Genomic DNA, 12,724 nt, shown 5'->3' on the forward strand with positions numbered 1-12,724 from the left:
AGGGGGGTTTGCCCTGCCAGATTTAAGGTTATATTATGAAGCTGCGGCTTTCTGCTGGATGAAAGATTGGTTACTCCTTGAGAACACTGACGTCCTAGATCTGGAAGGGCATAATAATGTTTTTGGATGGCATGCATATTTGTGGTACGATAAGGTAAAGGTTCATAAAATGTTTAAAAACCATATTGTCAGGAAAGCTATATTTATGGTCTGGGCTCAGGATATTGGGTACAACATTATGTTAGAAGACTGGGAAAGGTTATGGACCACTGGAATGAAATTCACGGCATGTAATGCCCTGAAGGAAAATATTATGAAAATGATATATAGGTGGTACATGACCCCAGTCAAACTTGCAAAAATATATCATCGGTCTGATAATAAATGTTGGAAATGTAAGGAGGCTGAAGGGACATTCTTTCATCTTTGGTGGACTTGTCCAAAAGTGAAGGCCTTCTGGGAAATGATCTATAATGAGTTAAAAAAGGTGTTTAGATACACCTTCCCTAAGAAACCAGAGGCCTTCCTCCTGGGCATTGTGGACCAAAAGGTGTTAAAGAAGGATAGAACTTTTTTTATGTATGCAACTACAGCAGCAAGAATACTCATTGCAAAATATTGGAAGATACAAGACCTTCCCACGCTGGAAGAGTGGCAGACGCAGTTGATGGACTATATGGAACTAGCTGAAATGACTGGCAGAATCCGAGATCTGGGAGAAGAGACAATGGAAGAGGACTGGAAGAAATTTAAGGCCTATTTACAAAAACATTATAAGTTGTATGAATGTTAAGAATCTGCATGACTTGGAAATTTTAGCTCCTGCAATTAGATTAGGAAAATAGAAAGTTAAGTTATAAGTAAGAAAAAGTTGAAATTTAAAGTTATTTTATGTATTATCTTAAGGTATAAATATTTGACAAAAGGTACTTTAAATTTAGAAGTAAAACACTCTGAAAGATATAAATAAGATACGAAACAAGGTAATAATTTGCTGATATGTTTATTGTAAAGAACACAGGGTGAGGGAGATGTGGGGAAGTCCAGTTAGTAACCTAAAAATGTATTTTGAAAGTTGGATTGTTTTTCTTTCTTTCTTTTTTCTGGTTTGTCCTTCTTTGTCTTTTCTGTAAACTGAAAATGTAATAAAAATTTTAATAAAAAAAAATAAAATAAAAAAAAACAAAGAAGGAGACTCCACCACACTCCTTGGCAGCAAATTCCACTGTCAAACAGCTCTTACTGTCAGGAAGTTCTTCCTAATGTTTAAGTGGAATCTTCTTTCTTGTAGTTTGGAACCATTGCTCCGTGTCCGCTTCTCTGGAGCAGCAGAAAACAACCTTTCTCCCTCCTCTATGTGACATCCTTTTATATATTTGAACATGGCTATCATATCACCCCTTAACCTCCTCTTCTCCAGGCTAAACATGCCCAGCTCCCTTAGCCGTTCCTCAGAAGGCATCGTTTCCAGGCCTTTGACCATTTTGGTTGCCCTCCTCTGGACACGTTCGAGTTTGTCAGTGTCCTCCTTGAACTGTGGTGCCCAGAACTGGACACAGTACTCCAGGTGAGGTCTGACCAGAGCAGAATACAGTGGCACTATTACTTCCCTTGATCTAGATGCTATACTCCTATTGATGCAGCCCAGAATTGCATTGGCTTTTTTAGCTGCCGCGTCACACTGTTGGCTCATGTCAAGTTTGCGGTCAACCAAGACTCCTAGATCCTTTTCACATGTACTGCTCTCAAGCCAGGTGTCACCCATCTTGTATTTGTGCCTCTCATTTTTTTTTTGCCCAAGTGCAATACTTTACATTTCTCCCTGTTAAAATTCATCTTGTTTGTTTTGGCCCAGTTCTCTAATCTGTCAAGGTCGTTTTGAAGTGTGATCCGGTCCTCTGGGGTGTTAGCCACCCCTCCCAGTTTGGTGTTGTCAGGGGTTCAGGAGCAGAAGCACAGGGAAGAGGGGAGATGGAGAGCGAAGGGGAAGAATCTGAGGGCAGCGTAGGAGAAGATGACAGTGGCCCGAGAGATTCCAGGAGCCTCTCCAGCGAATCGGAAGATTCACAGAAGGGGGCGCCAGTGGCCAGGGCAAGGGGATTCCCAAGGGGGACACTCCAGGAGCAAGGGGCCAGCAGGGACTCCCAGAGTAGCAGTTGGAAATCAGGACCAGCTTCCCCACCAGAGCATAGTGGGGGGGAAGAGTCCCAGGTATCGAGGGCAGAGGATTCCACACCAGGGAGTGAAGATAAGTCAGGGCTGGCCACGCCTCCATCGGAGAGCCAGACAACGGAGGGGAGGTCAGATCCGGGCAGTATCCCGGAAGAGGGAAGCAGTGACAGAAGCAGTGTGACGGTCAGGAGGAAGGTCACTGGGTTTGCGCGAGAGGCAAGTTCAAATGTACAGGAGCGCGGGACAGCAGAGAATGAGGATTGGGAACCGGGTCCTAAAGCCCGCCGGAGACAGGGGGAGGAGTCAGCCGACTCAGCGTCGGAAGAGTCCAGAAAGGGGAAAGCCCCGGCGGGCAGGAGGACCCAGAGGAGGAGAGAACAATGGAAAAGGTGGAGCAGGGCTAGGATCTTAAACTGGTGCCTGAGGGGAGGAGATTCAGACGGGACTTTGCCGGTCTAGGGTTTAAGACGTAGGGCTGCGCGCTGCGGCTTTGGAATGGAAGTTGAACTTCAATAAAGACTTTTGTACATAACGACGATCGGGCGTTGGTCCTCTGTGAGCTGGGACCTAGGGGCAGCTCTGACAGGTGTCATCTGCAAATTTGATCAGGATGCCCTTGAGTCCATCATCCAAGTCGTTGATAAAGATGTTGAATAAGACGGGGCCCAAGACAGAACCCTGTGGCACCCCACTAGTCACTCTTCTCCAGGATGAAGAGGAACCATTGATGAGCACTCTTTGGGTTCGGTCAGTCAGCCAGTTACAAATCCACTGAGTGGTAGCATAGTCAAGTCCGCATTTTACCAGCTTCTTTACAAGAATATCATGGGGCACCTTGTCAAATGCCTTGCTGAAATCAAGGTAGGCTACATCCACTGCGTTCCCTTCATCTACCAGGCTTGTAATTCTGTCAAAAAACGAGATCAGGTTAGTCTGACATGACTTATTTTTCAGAAATCCATGCTGACTATTGGTGATCACAGCATTCCTTTCTAGGTGCTCACAGACTGTTTGCTTAATGATCTGCTCCAGAATCTTCCCTGGTATTGATGTCAGACTGACTGGGCGGTAATTATTTGGGTCCTCTCTTTTCCCCTTTTTGAAAATAGGGACAACATTTGCCCTCCTCCAGTCTGCCGGGACTTCGCCTGTTCTCCAGGAATTCTCAAAAATGACTGCCAGTGGTTCTGAGATCACATCTGCCAGTTCTTTTAATACTCTTGGATGCAGTTCATCTGGCCCTGGAGACTTGAATACATCTAAACTAGCCAAGTATTCTTGTACTATCTCCTTAGTTATTCTGGGCTGTGTTTCCTCTGCTGAATCATTTGCTCCAAATTCTTCAGGTCGGGCATTGTTTTCTTTATCGGAGAAGACTGAGGCAAAGAAGGCATTGAGGAGTTCAGCCCTTTCTGTGTCCCCTGTTTGCATTTCACCATCTTCTCCTCTGAGTGACCCCACTGTTTCTTTGTTCTTCCTTTTGCTACGAACATACCCATAAAAGCCTTTTTTGTTGCTTTTAACCTCTCTAGCAAGCCTGAGTTCATTCTGTGCTTTAGCTTTTCTGACTTTGTGTCTACACGTGCTGGCTATTTGTTTGAATTCCTCTTTGGTGGTTTCCCCCCTTTTCCATTTTTTGTACACATCCTTTTTTTAATCTTAACTCAGTTAAAAGTTCTTTAGATAGCCACCCTGGCTTCTTTAGGCACCTTCCATGTTTCCGTCTCATTGGTATTGCCTGAAGTTGTGCTTTTACTATCTCCCTCTTAACAAACTCCCAGCCATCATGAACTCCCTTTCCTTTTAGTATTACTGTCCATGGGATCTCACCCAGCACTTCCCTAAGTTTTATGAAGTCGGCTTTCTTAAAGTCAAGAAATTGAGTCCTAGTATGCTTGGCTGCTCCTTTCCGCTGTATAGTAAACTTCAGAAGAGCATGATCACTCGCGCCTAATGATCCTTCCACTTCTACCCCACTAACCAGGTCATCAACATTGGTTAGGACCAGATCTAAAATGGCTGTTCCTCTTGTTGCTTCTCCCACCTTCTGGACAACGAAGTTGTCTGCAAGGCCAGTGAGGAATCTGTTTGACCTTATGCTCTTGGCTGAGTTTGACATCCAGCAAATATCCGGGTAATTGAAGTCCCCCATTACTACTATCTCCCTTCCTTTTGCATGCTTGGCCATCTGTTCCAGGAGGGCATCATCTATGTCCTCCGTTTGGCTTGGGGATCTATAGTAAACTCCCACAATGAGGTCCCTGTTATTCTTCTCTCCCTTAATTTTGACCCAAATGCTCTCACTTTGGCTTTGAGGTTCTAAATCTTGGATCTCTTCACAGGTATACACATCCCTGACATATAACGCCACTCCTCCTCCTTTCTTGTCTGGTCTGTTTCTCTGAAATAGATTGTATCCCTCCATTATTACATTCCAGTCATGGGACTTATCCCACCAGGTTTCAGTGATGCCTATTATGTCATATTTAGTTTGCTGTACCAAGAGCTCAAGCTCATCTTGTTTATTTCCCATGCTTTGCGCATTAGTGTACAGACATTGAAGTCCATTAATCATTCCCCCGTGTCTCTTATTTAAGGATTTTTTCCTCCCACCACTAGGTCTGCGTGCTGTTTGCTCCATTTGGTCTATGACATTTGGATGATCATCTTCATCAATTGATAGACTCCTACCTTCAGGAGCACTGTCTCCCTCCCCCACATTAGTCAGTTTAAAGCCCTCCTGATGAGGTTTTTGAGATTTTTGGCAAAAACATTCCTCCCAACCGTTGTGAGGTGCAGCCCATCGCTTGCCAGAAGTCCATCTTCAAGAAACTGCAGTCCGTGATCTAAGCATCCAAACCGTTCCTGTTTACACCATTTGCGAAGCCAGCTGCTCACTTCCACTATTTTTCCCTCTCTCCCTGGGCCACGTCGTTCAACTGGGAGGACAGATGAGATGACAATTTGTGCATTTAATTTCTTCAATTTCCTGCCCAGAGCCTCATAGTCTCTTTTGATCTTCTGGAGGCTATTGCTTGCAGTGTCATTGGTTCCCACTTGAACCAAGAGGAAGGGGTATTTGTCAGTGGGTTTTATGATTCCTTGCAGTCGTTCAGTTACATCTTGGATCTTAGCCCCGGGGAGACAGCACACTTCCCGAGACATCTTGTCAGGCCCACAGATCACTGCTTCTGTTCCCCTCAGTAGGGAATCCCCTATCACCACTACACGCCTCCTCTTAGGTTTGGTCGGGGTTCTTCCGTGAGCTGTCCGTTCCAAGGTCACCTGCACATTCCCTGAGGACTGACTTTGCTGCTCGTCTTCATATACCTGATCGACTGTAATGAGGGAGAGATCCTCAAATGGAGTCTGCTCTTCGTCTTCCATGCTAGGGGAGAGGACCTCAAAGCGATTGTGTATTTCTAAACAATCAGAGCGAACCCTGGGCCTCCTACTTCTTTGAGTCACGTTTGTCCATATATCTGGCTCCTGTGTTGGTGAACTAGCCTTCTTCTCAGGAGAGTCCCCTGTCTCCTCTTTGGTGGAGACGGTGTGCTCTGTTGCTTCCAAAAAGAACTCCAGCTCTCTAATTCTTTGGAGCAGAAGGCCAAGGCTAGAAGCTAAAGCCCATTAGGAGAGGCTGAGAAGCATCTGTAACAGAACTGAAACAAAATCTTCACACACATTTTGAAACTGGGCAAAATCCCAAGGTGAGAACATTGGGTAAATCTCACCAGAACATTCCAACTTGCCTTGTTCTGAATCAGCCCAGTAGTCCATCCAGCCAAGCCTAGAACTATGGAGGGGGAGGGTTGTTGTTCATCTAATCCAGCTGTGGGGAACATTTGACACTCCAGATCAGCGGTCGGCAAGGTTTACCTCACCTGGGCCAGTTCACTCCAGTGGAGATCACTCCGTGGGCCGGATCGCATGCACACATGCCTTCAATTTCCGGCGTCTGTGTCTGCGTAGACGCAATTTCTGGCACCGCTGAAGCGAGTCCCTGCGCCAAGCTGCACCGGTTTAGCACAGTGTGCAGGGACTTGCCGAGCAGGTGGCTCAGTTCGGGGGCAGTTTGGGGGCTGGTTAAACGACCCCCGTGGGCTGCTTGTGGCCCATGGGCCTTAGGTTGCTGACCCCTGCTCCAGATGTTACTGAACCACAGCTCCCAACATCCCTGGCCATTGGTTATGCTTGTTGAAGCTGAAGGGGGTTATGGTTCAGGACAGTGGTGGCTAGTGCACATTGGGAGGTCAACAGTAGAGGGAGCTAGAGCCAATGACAGATGGTGCCAACTCATTCTACTTTTGTCCTCATCCTGCTCCCTGCTCCATTCTGCACAGGCCACACTGAAGCTAAGGATGCGGACCATTTGGATCCCTTCTAATTGGGATTCAGGCCTCATCATGGGACTGAAACTGCCTTGGTCGCACTGGTCGATGATCTCCGGCAGGCTAGGGACAAAGGTGAGAGCTGTTTCCTAGTTCTGCTGGATCTCTCAGTGGCCTTTGATACAATCGACCATAACATCCTTCTGGACTGTCTAGAGGGGCTGGGAGCTGGGGGCACTGTTATACAGTGGTTTCGCTCCTTCCTCCTGGGCCGTGTTCAGAAAGTGGTGGTGGGGGATGAGTGTTCAGACCCCTGGACCCTCACTTGTGGGATGCCTCAGGGTTCCGTCCTCTCCCCCATGCTTTTTAACATCTATATGAAGCCGCTGGGAGAGATCATCAGGGGGTTTGGACTGGGTGTCCATCAATATGCAGATGATACCCAGCTCTACCTCTCTTTCAAATCAGAACCACTGAAAGCGGTGAAGGTCCTGTGTGAGTGCCTGGAGGCGGTTGGAGGATGGATGGCGGCTAATGGATTGAGGTTGAATCCTGACAAGACAGAAGTACTGTTTTGGGGGGCAGGGGTGGGCTGGTGTGGAGGACTCCCTGGTTCTGACTCCCCAGGTCCTGAATCCCCTCCCAGGTGCGCAGCCTGGGAGTTATTTTGGACTCACAGCTGTCCATGGAGGCGCAGGTCAATTCTGTATCCAGGGCAGCTGTCTACCAACTCCACCTGGTATGCAGGCTGAGATCTTACCTGCCTGCGGACTGTCTCGCCAGAGTGGTGCATGCTTTAAAGCCCTAAATGGTCTCGGCCCAGTATACCTGAAGGAGCGTCTCCACCTCCATCGTTCTGCCTGGATGCTGAGGTCCAGCGCCAAGGGCCTTCTGGCGGTTTCCTCATTGCGAGAAGCAAAGCTACAGGGAACCAGGCAGAGGGCCTTCTTGGTAGTGGCGCCCGCCCTGTGGAATGCCCTCCCATCAGATGTCAAAGCAATAAACATCTACCTGACATTCAGAAGACATCTTAAGGCAGCCCTGTTCAAGGAAGTTTTTAATGTGTGACATTTTGGTGTATTTTTGTTCTCTGTGGAAGCTGCCCAGAGTGGCTGGGGAAACCCAGCCAGATGGGCGGGGTACAAATAATAAATTATTATTATTATTATTACTAAGGAAGAAGAAACTGATAGGCTGTGCTTCCCTAAGGACTGTAGGCATGTAAGTAGTCTGATGGGGGAGCCTAGCTAAGAGTGGGATCGGATCAGTGGAGCAGTGTCCCATTCATCCTAATGGACTATTACTTCCTTTTCTTACAGCTTCCCTATAAAATTCCTGTGTGCAGCTCCATCACCAAGTGGGGATTCAAATCCTGGTCTTCCAGGTTCTAGCCTGGCACTCTAACCACTAGGCCACCACTGGCAAATTGGTAATACAAACTGAGAGATGATAAGCAGATATGCTCCGTAGCGGTTAGTTTCCAAGAAAATGTCTGGGTTCTTTTCGCAGCTTCTGGTTCCTGCAGCCGCCACAAATTGGGCCGGATTTCCTGCTGTTGCTCTTCCTTGTGGCTTACTCCTTCAGCCTCACAATCAATTTTACAAACCATCAGAACCACAGCATCCCATGCCAGTCTTCCTCTTGGTCTCTGAGCTGTGCTTTCTGCTTCTCCCTGTGGAGAAGCAAGCAAATGGCAAGCTCACTCGTCAGCCTATTATTTCTACGTTTCCCCATGCCAAAGAAAGGGGTTGTTTTGGTGCACTCTATGCCATCTTATGGGAAGCAAAGACATTTGCAAAGTCTTGAAAGAATTGTTACACACATACACCAGCCCTCCCATGCCTTGACTGATTGGTGCAAAGACATGCACAGAGAATGATGAGTCCATCCATATATGCCACCAATCTCAACTCCTTGGGAATCAGGGGAGGAAGAGGAGGAGGAAGCAGACCAGTGCACATAGATAAATAGGTACCACTATGGCAGGAAGGTAAATGACATTTCTGTGCACTCTGGCTTCTGTCACAGTGTTCCGTTGCCCCAGAAGTGGTTCAGTCCTGCTGGCCACATGACCCAGAACGCTGTCTGTGGACAAACGCCAGCTCCCTTGGCCTGAAAGCGAGATGAGCGACGCAACCCCAGAGTCATCTGCGACTGGACTTAACCATCCAGGGGTCCTTTACCTCCCCCCCCCCTTTTATACAATGCAATCTAATGTACATTATGAAAATGGAAGGAGCTCCCCCCCCCCCCCGCAGTCAAGCTGGTTGATGTTTTTTGTAGTCAAAGCTGGAGCCTGCAAGAACAGCAGAAAGCTGGGTGGGAAACGGGGGCCAGGGCAGCTGCCTCTGGCTATGGATTGTTGTTGTTTTTGACAGTGACACAGGTGTTTTCAGTGCCAAGCATAAATGGTTCTCTTCTCCCAGGCACCCGAGTGTTAATTTTGTCCAGGCAGCAGTTAGTGATATTTTCCCAGCCCCTCTGGGGGAAATTGATTATTGGGGGAGGGGGAAGTTTTAGGAGAACTGATGCTTTACTCTTGAAGGTAGCAGAAGCAGCAAGCTGTTCATCTGGCCCTCCTCCACAGCTGCTGGAATTCCTCCTCCTCTTGAGGAAGCTAGCCTTTTTGCACCTTTGCCTGGCAGAGGAAAGCCCCATCCCCTGCTGAATTGAAAGCCCAATCTGGGCTCTATCTACCGAGAGAGTAGGGGCTGTTTCAATATCTGGACCGAAAGGGGCACCCTGATAAGTGGACGACCCCAAACGGAGCTGCTTTGAGGGGAGGCAAGGGCTATTCCCTTAACATCATCTTCTTTGGGGATAGCCTTGCCCTAAATGTTTAAAATATTTTAACTTCTTATTAATTTAGGGGTGGTTGTTATAATTAAAGGTGGTAAAATATGCCTGGGAAGAGAGGAGCTGGTGAGAGCTGGTGGGACCTCAATCACAGTGTTTCTGGGTAAGGGGAGGTATGGTGTGGGGGGCAAGTTTTTTAAGGGCACACGACACAGGTCCCTCCATCCTTGGAAACTGTGGTTGTGCTATCAACCAGCCCTTGGTTTGGCTGCTGCTGCTGCTGCTGTTGAATGCCAGGTCGCCCCAGAATAAAACCTCCCTCATCCATGATCTGACTGTGGATGAGCAGGCTGATCTGGCCTGTATCACTTAGACCTAGGTGGGTGAGCAGGGTAGACTTGGCTTCACTCAGATGTGCCCAGACTTGTGGGCCAGGGAAGGGGAGTTGCTGTAGTCTGCAGAGAGTCCATCTGTCTCTCCAAACTCTCTGCCCAGTTGATTTGCGGTCCAGAGTGTTTGTTCCTTGTCTTGGGTACAGTGGTTAAGAACTTACTGTAATTTGTTCTGGAGGTCCGTTCTTAACCTGAAACTGTTCTTATCCTGAAGCACCACTTTAGCTAATGGGGCCTCCTGCTGCCACCGCGCCGCTGCTGCACGATTTCTGTTCTCTCTTTTTTTTTTTTATAAATATTTATTAAGATTTTTTAAAATACAAAATGCAAAAATAATAAACAATATAACATGGATCATAACATATTTTCCAGAACTTCTTTGGACTCCCTCACGTCTCCCACTCCCATTTACATCGTTATAAATTTTTCCCAGCAATTTATCATCTTGTTTACATTCTTAAATTTTGTTCAATTATTTTGATCTATTCTCCACAAATTTTATATTTCCCTCTGTTATATATTACTTACGTGGATTCAACAACTGGACAAGGAGACACCAAGTCAGGAATCTAGATTTCCTCTTTATTGGTACGCGTTTGCAAAGGCGGGCCCTCCGCTCCGAATTGGTGCGAAGAGCCCCGAGCATACTCCAGCACAAACATTTATACCCTATAGCTGCCGCCCCTCGTTAGAGGCTTGGCTTACAATCTACCTAGCATCATTAGACACCGCACTAATACAATAGCCAGTCTACACTCTCTATTCTAACTCTGCCCTTTTATGGAATTACTCATTACTTCCCTATTCTACCTATTACTTCCCTATTCTACCTAGCCGACGTGGCATTCACACACCCACATCCCCTTGTACAAATTACTGAATTCGACACACTCTATTTTCTATTCTCACAATCCCCCCTCTTTTTGTATCTTGTCTCGAATTCACATAAAAGTTCATGGGCCACATTTTCTCCTTCATCCTCTTGTTGTATTATGTGCTATGTACCCCTGTCGAGTCTGAGCCATGGAAAACATTTTTTTCTCTATCCGTTCCTTTGCTGGCAGTTCCTCCCTTATATCCATATACATATATGCTAGAGGTGATAGGTCCTACTGCCAGGGGTTCATAACACTCCGTTTTGTTTCCCTTTACTTTACATCTATTATTTTGTGTCTGGTTGTGGATGCAAGGCTCTATATATTGGATGCATTCCGGGGCTACATTATAATACATCAATGTTTGTGTAATTTTCCTCCCAGTTCTCATGATTTTAATACACTCGGTACATGAACCTGAGTCCTTATATTCTCCCCCTATGACTATGCATCCTATCATTATACCCAGAATCTGCCAATTAATTTTCATATTCGGGATCTAGACGGGCTAATGCTTGCTTCACCGTTGGGGTTTCTTTTAATAGGCACGTTATCCGTCCTCCCTCTTCTACCTCACAGAACTCTAGTATAATCTCCTCAATGCATATAAGATTACACTTTTCTGTGCAATGTACACATAGCACACACCCCTCGCAATGACTACAGCAACAGCATTCAAATAAACATTTACAATCACAATAAAAACACATCACTCTTGTGATGCTTGTTTATCCTTGGTTCCTGATTTGGTAAGTCTTATTTTTAGCGGATTATCCGGACTGGTTGTCACCGCCCAATCCTCCGTTGGAGCTCTTTTCACCCGATGATAATGGGTCCATCCATGCTCTCTGGTCCGTACTGCTGATTCAGTTGTGAGCAGGACCTGGTATGGGCCTTCCCAAGTCGGGCTGAGCTTCTCCGTCCGCCACGCTTTTATCAGGACCAAATCTCCAGGCTGAAAGGTATGCTGTTGCTCCAATAGCGGGGGCCGCTGTGCTAATACGCCTTGCCTATGAAAAGACAATAAAGACTGGGACAGTGTATGCAGATATTTTCTGATGAATTGATCCCTAAATTCCACCTGAGGAGTTCCTACAACCGCCAAGTAGGGATGACCCATCATCATTTCAAAAGGCGATAGACCCGTGTCTTTTCGTGGGGCCACCCTCATTCTTAACAACGCCAGCGGGAGGTTTTTCGTCCAAGGTATCCCATTTTCCAAATACAATTTAGTTAAATGTTTCTTTATCTCTCCATTTGCCCGTTCCACTTTCCCACTGCTCTCAGGGTGCCACGGTGTATGAAGGTCCCATTTGATTCCTATTGCTTTCATCACCTCTTACATGGCTTTTTGTATAAAATGTGTCCCTCTATCAGAATCTATTGCTTCTATTATCCCGTAGCGAGGGAGAAGGTGTTCTAAAATTGCTTTGCTGACCACTTGGGCCGTTGCTCTCCTGCTAGGAAAAGCCTCAACCCACCCGGTCAGATGATCTTTAAAAACCAACAAATATTTTTGCCCCCCTCTTTCCGGCAGTTCGGTAAAATCCACCTGCACTCTTTGAAATGGCCATACCGCTAATGGTCTTCCTCCCCTCTCTACTTTCTTTGCCCGAGCTTTGTTAACTTTTTGACACAGCAGGCATTTCCATGCAATGGCATGCGCCATTGGCCACATGTCCTTACTCCAATATAATGGTTTTATCAAATTTATCATCCCTTCTGTACCGAAATGACTTCCCTCATGCACTTTCTCCAATAAATTTAACATAACCAATTTTGGGAGCACTGTCTGTCCTTCAGGAGTCTCCCAATTATTTCCCTTTTTCTTCCATCCCTCTTTTTCCATATATTCCTTCTCTTTTGGACTAAATATCAGGTGTTCCAGGTCCTGGTTCTCTACTACAGGCACTCGCAAGGTGCATTGCCTAATTATTTCCTTTTTTATTTCACCCTCCGCCGCTTCCCGCGCTCGGTGATCCGCCCATGCATTTCCTCGTTGCTCTGGGCTATGTCCTTTGGTATGGGCCAGAATATGTACAATACTGATCTTATGCGGCCCCATCAAAGCTTCCAATAATCGTTCAAGCAAATCTACATGTTCTATTTGCTTTCCATCTGCCTTTATAAATCCCCTCTCTTTCCATGTCCTTCCAAA

At 46.5% G+C, this 12,724-nt stretch overlaps 1 long non-coding RNA gene across 1 annotated transcript; it reads left to right on the forward strand.

The window, feature by feature from the left end:
- The first annotated feature begins 1,499 nt into the window (after nucleotides 1-1,499).
- Nucleotides 1,500-5,626, forward strand: LOC307208058. Its single transcript, XR_013834954.1, has 3 exons — nucleotides 1,500-1,927; nucleotides 2,759-4,306; nucleotides 4,792-5,626. It is a non-coding gene; the product is annotated as an uncharacterized lncRNA (long non-coding RNA).
- The last annotated feature ends 7,098 nt before the right edge of the window (nucleotides 5,627-12,724 follow it).

Source organism: Podarcis cretensis, assembly GCF_951804945.1.
Source record: "Podarcis cretensis genome assembly, chromosome: Z".
NCBI classification, from domain to species: Eukaryota; Metazoa; Chordata; class Lepidosauria; order Squamata; family Lacertidae; genus Podarcis; species Podarcis cretensis.